The sequence below is a fragment of the Loxodonta africana genome, chromosome 11 (genome assembly GCF_030014295.1).
Source record: "Loxodonta africana isolate mLoxAfr1 chromosome 11, mLoxAfr1.hap2, whole genome shotgun sequence".
NCBI lineage: Eukaryota > Metazoa > Chordata > Mammalia > Proboscidea > Elephantidae > Loxodonta > Loxodonta africana.
In genome coordinates, this window is record NC_087352.1 from 10,692,658 (window position 1) to 10,702,004 (window position 9,347).

The window sequence follows — 9,347 nt, forward strand, 5'->3', positions numbered from 1 at the left end:
AGTGTTTATGAGTCCCTCACAAATAAGTTTTCCAGGATCAGATGATTAAACAGTCAGATTCTACAATTGCTTTAACTGTCAGTTATGGACCCCCGGTGTCACAGTGGTTAAGCACTAGGCTGCTAACTCAAACGTCAGTGATTCGAACCTACCTAGTGACTCTGCTGGTGACAGACCTGGTGATCTACTTCTGTAAACATTACAGCTAAGAAAACCCTATGGGGTGGTTATACTCAGTCACAAGGGTTGCTATGAGTCAGAAGTGACTCATCAAGACGCAAAAACAACACAAGGTTAGATAATCAAATGTTACTTAATTCAAGAGCATTGGATGGTTACCACAGTCCTCTACAAATGTGTATAAGCAAATGCATTTAGAACAGTATCTGTCACGTAGTAAATGGTATAAAATATATTGTTGATGTTGTTGTTAGCTACCTTTGAGTCAGAGCCCGATTCATGGTGGCCCTGTGCAAAACAGGACCAGAGCATTGTAATCTGTAGGGTTTTCATGGGCTCATTTTGGAAGTAGGTGGCCAGGTCTCTCTTCATAATCTGTTTTAAAATGAAAACTCTGCTGAAGCCTGCTGACCATGCACAGAAGAACCACATACTGACTGGTCCTGGGCAATCCCCATGATTGGTTGGGGATGGGACCACTTTGATCTATAGACCTTTTTTTTTTTTAAAAAAAAAAAAACTCCGTTGTTCTTGAGAATATACACAACAAGAAACCCCTTCTCTTTGAGCTGATTACAACTCATATCGACACTATAGGGCAGACTAGAACTGCTCCATAGGGTTTCTAAGGCTGTAATCTTTATGGAAGCTGGCTGCCATCTCTTTCTCCCAGACTGGCTGGTGGGCTCAAACTGCCAACTTTTTTCTTAGCAGCTGAGTGCTTAACCACTGTGACACAGTTCTTCTCCAATTTGCCATTTTTACATGTACAATTTAATGACATTGATTACATTCTTTGAGTTGTGCAAACATTCTCACCCTCCTTCTCTTTGTTGTTAGTTCACTATTAATAAAAACTCATTGCCTCTTAAGCTTCTTACCTCATCTTTTGAGTTGCTGTTGTCAATTTGATTCCGTATATGATTAGATCTTAAAAAGCGTAATGCCCCAGGAGGACATTCTTTAGCAATTAAGCTAAACTATTTGTTTTAGGAAGACTTCAGGAGATCTTATTGGTTTAAAGTTTAAAGATCATCTCAGGGCAATAGTTTCAGGAGCATAGACTTTTTATTGGCTAATTTTTGGTAGTAGATCACCAGGCATTTTTTCTTTGTGTTTCCTAGTCTAAGCTCCACAGAAATCTGTTCAGCCTCAGAACAACACACAAGCTTCCATTGACAGATGGGTGGGGGTGGCTCACACTAACATTCTCCAGTTTCCCCTTTGCTGAGGAGTTGATTCTATCTCATGGCAACCTCAGTTTCTCAGAGTAGGAATACTCTCCAACCAGTTTTCAGTGGCTATTTTTTTCAAGTATATCACCAGGCCTTTCTTCTGAGGTGCCTCTGGACTGGAACTGCCATTCTTTTTGTTAGCAGGTGCACATGTAACCATTGTCACCACCTAAGGACTCCCCGTCACACCTACTCCAGATCAAACAGTGCACACAGAGCTCAGTAACTGTGTTCTGTGGGGACAGTGGTGGTTCAGTGGTAGAGTTATCGCCTTTCATGCAGGAGACCAGTTTTCAGTTCCTGGCCAATGCACCTCATGTGCATTTTTACGTAGACTTAAGCAATTGCCATTGAGTCCATTTGAACTCATGGGGATACTGTCTTAGGCTGGGTTCTCTAGATAAGCAAAACCAGTGCAGCATATAAATATAGAGAGAAATTTATACAAAAGAAATGGGTGAAGCGGTTGTGGAGAGTGTAATGTCCCAAGTTCATGGGTCAGGCTGGAGCTTTTCCTGATTCACATAGCTGCAGGGGCTGGCAAAGCCAAGATTGGCAGGTCAGACAACAGGACTCTGGCTCGCAGGCTGTGAAGATTGACTAATCCCAAGATCAGCAGGGAACAGGGCAAGTAAGCTGCTAGCTCAAGCCCCAAGAACTGGAGGTCTGATGAACAGGAGTCAGCTGCAGGATCCAGAGTGAGCAAAAGCCCACGAGCCTTGCCAGAAAGTCCATCTATATGGGATGCAGGCCACACTGCCAGGAAAACTCTTTTTCAACTGATTGAATGCTCACAAAAGATGTTACCATGAAGGTGATCACATTATATCAGATCTCATTGTGGAGGTGATTACATCATTAAAAAGACAAACTGCATCATAACTGCCAAACCGCTGAGAATCATAGCCCAGACAAGTTGATGCACAACCTTAACATCACAGAGGGGTTGGTAGTATGATGTACAAGTGGGTAGGCAGGTGTCTCAGTGGGTATCTGGATAGAAATGTGGATTGATGGTTAGGTGGGATGTACAGATTAATAGATGGGTGGAAGTGGTGTAGGGATGGATGGATTGATGGGTGGATGAATGGAGGATGGATGGATGGATGGGTGGATAGCATGATGAATGAGCAGGGCCATGTCTGAGTGGGTATCTGGGTGGGTGGGTAAGTGCAATGGACAGATGAACAACCTATTTACTTGCTCCACTGGTTTTCAAACTGCCCCCATGGAAGTCCCCGGAAATAAACTTTTGTTTTTACTTGTTTTACATCAAGAGTTTCTGCTTGTGGCGTAATTTCCAAAGGAGTTTCCCAGTACAACCAGAGTTTGAACAGCTTCCCACCACCCTCCCTACACACACACCTTTACTGCCCCTAGGGCCTAAGTTGCAGGCATCCTGGTATTCATTGGCCTGTCAACATCCTTTGTTCCAAAGCCCCAATCTGATCATTCAGATACATACATCTTTGATATACATACATACTCTGTGCTGGTTTTAAAATAGATCCACCAGTTTTTAAATACTCCTCCTTTCAAGAGGTGGGATTTAACCCTTCCCTTAAAAATGAACTAGACATATTGAATCACTTCTAAGGAATACAGTATTGTGGAAATAATGGTCAGTGTCAATGAAAGGCATTAAAAAGTGGTAGACAATTACTTTAAAACAAAGGTGAGAAGGTAAGGGTGCAGGTAAGGTAGATTAATGAAAATGGAAGAACCAGAATAGAAATAACAAGAATATTCATGCATTGTGAAGAATGTAACAAATATCACTTAACAGTGGTGCAGAAATTGTTGAATGGAAACCTATATTGCTGGGCAAACCTTCACTGAAAACACAATAAAGTGCTATTAAAAAAAGAAAAAAGAAAGCCATTGCAGTTTCTCCTTGCTGTCTTGGATCACCCCCTCTGGGAGAAGCAAGCAACCATGTTGTGAGGACATTCAAGCAACCCTGAGGCCTTCCACCAACGGCTTGATGTTCATGCAAGTGAGCCACCTTGGAAGCAAAACCTGCAGGCCCAGTCTAGCCCTAAGATGACTATAGCCTTGGCCAACATCTTCACTGCAAACTCATAAACAACGTTAAGCCAGCATTACCCAGCTAAACTGCTCCCAAACTCCTGACATACAGAAAGCATGAGAGATAATACATGTTTATTATTTAAGGTTCCACATTTTTGGGTAACGTGTTTTCATAATTCAAGAAATGCTTACTGTTCCAAGCACCTAAATTTTGGGGTAAACCCAGCAATAATCCTTCCATGCTCCCTCCCCCAACCAGTCTGACAGCCTCTGTATCAATAAACCAAAATGAATAAATAAATCCATTGTCATTGAGTTGATTTGGACTCATAGCCACACTGTACAACAGATAGAACTGCCCCATAGGGTTTCTCAGGCTTTAATCTTTATGGAGGCCAACTACCACATCTTTCTCCTATGGAGTGGCTGGTGGGTTCAAATCTTCAACCTTTTTGTTAGCAATTGAGTGCTCCACCACTGTGCCACCAGGGCTCCTTTACTATGTATCAGGCGCTATTTATTCTAATCACCCAAGACACATCGGTAAACCATAAAGACAAGATGCCTGCCCTCATGGAGTCTACATTGTATTTTCCAATTTTAGTTGCTGAAGAGTGAATGCCAAGGCCTACACACAGCATAAAAAAGTAAGAAACAACCTCTGCTTTCAGTTTAGAGGAGGCATCAGTGCAATTTTTTTCAATTGTCCAGCATCTGGGTTCATCTGACACCCACTGCCCCACAATGTCACAGGAGTTCAACTTTAATGAGATCAAAGTCATGAATCTGAGGTGCACAGATGGGAAGGTTGGTGTCACAGCCTCCCTGGCCCCCAAGAGCACTCCCATGAGTCCATCTTCAAAAAAGGTGGTGATGACATCAAAAAATAAAGAATATGAGCTGTAGGTACTGTTGTTCTTTAAAAAAAAATCACCTATATGAAACCAAATGGTTAGTAATTACTTTAAAACAAAGATGAGAACATAAGGGGGCAGGGAAGCTAGATTAATGGAAACAGAACAACCAGAATGGAAATAATGAGAATGGTCACACATTGTGTGAAGAATGTAACCAATGTCACTGAACAACCTATGTAGAAATAGTTGAATGGCTACCCAAACTGCTGTGTAAACCTTCATTGAAAACACAATAAAACATTAAAAAAAAAAAAAAAAAAGAGGTGGGGCCAAAGATGTCAGAGTAGCCAGATGCTTCTGGTGATCCCTCTTACAAAAAAGACCTGAAAAAAAAAATGAAACAATTATATATATGACAAGCTAGGAGCCCTGAACATCAAAGGCAAAGTTAGGTAATCGCACGGAGCAGCAGGGAGAAGGGGAAGTGGTTTAGAAGTTGCTGGACCTGATTCAGCGGGAACTGGTACCCCTCAGGCACGATCAACTGGAGCGACCGTGGCAGGGCCGGTGGTATCATTCGGAACGCAGTTTCCTCAGGGACAGACAGTGAGCCACACACTCTACTCATATCTCCATAACTAGAGAAGAATGGTGTTATCAGCAAAGGCTAAACACTTGTGTTTATTTTACCATGCCCCCAGCCCACAAACTGGCTCCAGTGGCTCTCGATTTCCCTGGGCCTGAGATAGGTCCTGCTGCACGTCCGCAGCCATTTTCCTGGCCATGGAGAAGGAATAAATTAACAATTGGGGAAAAAGATAATCTGCCAGCTCCACTAAGCTGGGGAGTTGAGATAGAAGTGGCTCCTGTCCAAGCACAAACAGTTCGTGGATTTTGAATTCCTTTCACTCCTGCATGAACCTGTGTGGGCCCATTTCCACACAATTGGCCCTTGTTGGCAGACTACAATGGTGTTTGTGCTTGGGATCTGACTTCAACTGTTTCAGCTGAATGGTGGGGAGGCGGCTTTTTGATATTTGATACCAATTTGCCTATTAAACAGGATCCTCACCTACCTACATCAGGGGCCTGATGACTAGTGGCTTCACCCACGTCACCTAGCCACCATCAACAAGGGTCCAAGGATAAGGGGTGCCTCTCAGTTGCTACAACCAAAAGCACTGGGTGCCCATGGTCCAGCTGCAGAACCCATGCACCTGTGTGCTCTAGGGAATAGGGACACATCTTCCTCACAGACACTTGTGGGATGGTTGTCAGCCCCCTGCCTTGTTCAGAGCATGACCCCCTGCTGCAATCAGACACCTGTGTCTACATCAATCACCCCTGCCCTCTAAGACTGTAGGAAAGAATGTGTACCACACAGTTGATGACCAACTACCTGGACACCTGAGCTGAATCCATACAAGAAAAATGAATGGACTCCTAGGCTCATATACCTGGTAACACTTCTAGCCATCTCATTACAGGACATTAGAGCTTCAAAGGGACAAATAATCAAGCTAACTCACTGAAGAAGTCTATTTGGACATATCAAAACAAAACAAAGCAAGAAGCTAGTATACAGTAAGCAAACATAAACTAAATTAATAAAAAAACTTATAGATGGCTCAAGACAACAGTCAATATCAAGTCACATAAACAAGCAGGCCACAATTGCTTCAACAAGTTCTCAAAACAAAGAGTCAAAGAATCTTCTAGAAAAATATGTGACCCTGGAGTTATGAGATGTAGAATACAAAAGATTAATATACACCTTCAAGCGGTTAGGAAGATCAGGCAAAATGCAGAACAAGCCAAAGAAAACACAGATAAAGCAGATGAAGAAATTAAAAAGGTTATTCAAGAATATAATGAAAAATTTAATAGGCTGCAACCATAGAGAGGAAAAAAAAAACAAAAAAACCAGTGCTCAGAAATTCAGAAGATTGACAATAAAATCACAGAAGCAGACAAAATAGAAAGTCAGAGGAGGAGAATGGAGGAACAGGAAGGCAGAACTAGTGAGATTGAAGGTAAAACAGCTGGCAGCAATATATTTGAAGAAAAATCAGATGAAAGAATTAAAAAAAAAATGAAGAAACCCTAAGAATCATGTGGGACTCTACCAAGAGAATTAACCTATGAGTGATTGGAGTAACAGAACAAGAGGGAGAACAGAAAATACAGAGAGAATTGTTGAAATTTTCTTGGCAGAAAACTTCCCTGATATCGTGAAAGATGAGAACCTATCTATAGAAGATACTCATTGAACCACGAATAAGGTAGATTTCAAAAGAAAGGCACCAAGACATATTATAATCAAACTTGCCAAAACCAAAGATAAAGAGAGAATTTTAGGAGCAGCTCGGTATGAACAAAAACTAACCTACAAACGAAAGTCAATAAAAATACGCTCAGACTACTTGGCAGAAACCACGCAGGCAAGAAGGCAATGGAATGACTTATATAAAGCACTGGAGGAAAAAAATTGCCAGCCAAGAATCATATATCCAGCAAAACTGTTTCTCAAATATGAAGGTGAAAACAGGACATATCCAGTTAAACGGAAGTTAAGGGAACTTGTAAAAACCAAACTAAAATTATGAGAAATACTAAAGGTAGTTCTCTGCTTAGAAAATCAATAATATCAGATATAAACCCAAGACTAGAACACAAGACAGAGCAACCAGGTATCAACCCAGATAGGGATATCACAAAAATTAAGATTAAAAAAACCTTCAAAAGAGGGATACAGCAATGTCATTACATAAAAGATGACAATGTTAAAATAGCAAAGAGGTACTAAAAAAGGTAGTCATGGATCTTTCATATGGAGAAGTAGTCAGGGAGATATAAAGAAATAAAAGTTACATTGAAACTTAGGAAAATAGGGGAAAATATTAAGGTAACCACAAAAGAGACTAACAATCCTACAAATCAAAATAAAATACAAGAAAAACATAAAGACTTGGCAGAAAAAAAAAAGAATAAGACAAAATATAATATATAAAGATAAACTACTAAGCACAAAAAATTAAGTGAGAAAAAGAAACTGTCAACAACACACAAAAAAAGAAATCAAAACAACAGCAGTAAACTCATACCTAACCATAATTATGCTGCATGTAAATGGACTAAATGCACCAGTAAAGAGACAGAGAGTGGCAGGAAGGATTAAAAAATACAAGGACCATCTATATGCTACCAGCAAGAGACACACCTTAGACTTAAAGATACAAACTAAAACTCAAAGGACGGCAAAAAATATATCAAGGAAACAACAATCAAAAAAGAGCAAAAGTGGTAATTATTAATTTCTGATAAAATAGACTTTAAAGTTAACTCCACCACAAAGGAAAAGGAAGGACGCTATATAATGATTAAAGGGACAATAAATCAGGAGAATACAACCACATTAAATGACAGGGCTGCAAGATACTTAAACTCTAACAGCATTGAAAAGTGAGATAAACAACACCACGATAATAGCAGAAGACTTCCACACACCATTTTCAGTGAAGGAGAGAACATCCAGAAAGAAGCTCAATAAGGACAAGGACAGAAGATCTAAATGCCACAGTCAACCAACTTGAACTCATAGACATATATAGAACACTCCACTCAACAGCAGCCAAGTATATTTTCTTTGCCAGTGCACATGGAACATTCTGTAGAATAGACCACATATCAAGTCATCAAGCAAACCTTAACAGAATCCAAAACATCAAAATATTACAAAGCATCTTCTCAGACCATAAAGCCATAAAAGTAGAAATCAATAACCAAAAAAAGCAGGGAAAAGAAATAAAAAAACTTGGAAGGTGAACAATAAACTGCTCAAAAACAAATAGCTTATAGAAGACATTAAGGATGGAATAAAGAAATTCATAAATTGCAATGAGAATGAAAACACTTCCTGTCAGGACTCTTGGAACACAGCAAAAGAAGTGCTTGGAAGCCTATTTATAGAAATAAATGCACACATCCAAAAAGAAGAAAGGGCCAGAAATCAAAGAATTATCCCTGCAACTTGAACAAATAGAAAGAGAGCAACAAACAAAACCCTCAGGCACGAGAAGAAAGCAAATAATAAAAATTAGAGCAGAATTAAATGAAATAGAGAACAGAAAAACAATTGAAAGAGCTAACAAGACCAAAAGCTGGTTCTTGGAAAAAATGAAGAAAATTGATAAACCATTGGCCAAAGCGACAAAAGAAAAACAGGAGAGGAAGCAAATAACCTCAATAAGAAATGAGATTGTGGAGAGACTGGAACACTTATACACTGCTGGTGGGAATGTAAAATAGTACAACCACTTTGGAAATCAATTTTGCGCTTCCTTGAAAAGCTAGAAATAGAACTACCATACAATCTAGCAATCCCATTCCTTGGACTATATCCTAGAGAAATAAGTGCCTTTACATGAGCAGATATATGCATATCCATGTTCATTGCAGCTCTGTTTACAATAAAAAAAAGATGGAAGCAACAAGGTACCCATCAAAGGATGAATGGATAAATAAATTATGGTATATTTACACAACGGGATACTAGGCATTGATAAAGAACAATGAATCTGTGAAACATTTCATAACACGGAGGAATCTGGAAAGCATTATGCTGAGTGAAATTTAGTCTGTTGCAAAAGGATAAATATTGTACGAGACCACTATTTAAGAACTCAAGAAATAGTTTAAACAGAAAAGAAAATATTCTTTGATGGTTATGAGAGTGGCGAGGGAGGAAGGGAAAGTGTATTCACTAATTAGATAGTAGACAAGAACTATTTTAGGTGAAGGGGAAAACAACGCACAATATGGGAGAGTTCAGCACAACTGGACGGAACCAATAGCAAAGAAGTTTCCTGAATAAACTGAATGCTTTGAAGGCCAGCAGAGCAGGGGCGTGGGTCTGAGGACCGTGGTTTCAGGGGACATCTAAGTGAATTGGCATAATAAAATCTGTTAAGAAAACATTCAACATCCCACTTTGGAGAGTGGTGTCTTGGGTCTTAAACCCTAGCAGGTGGCCAGCTAAAATGCA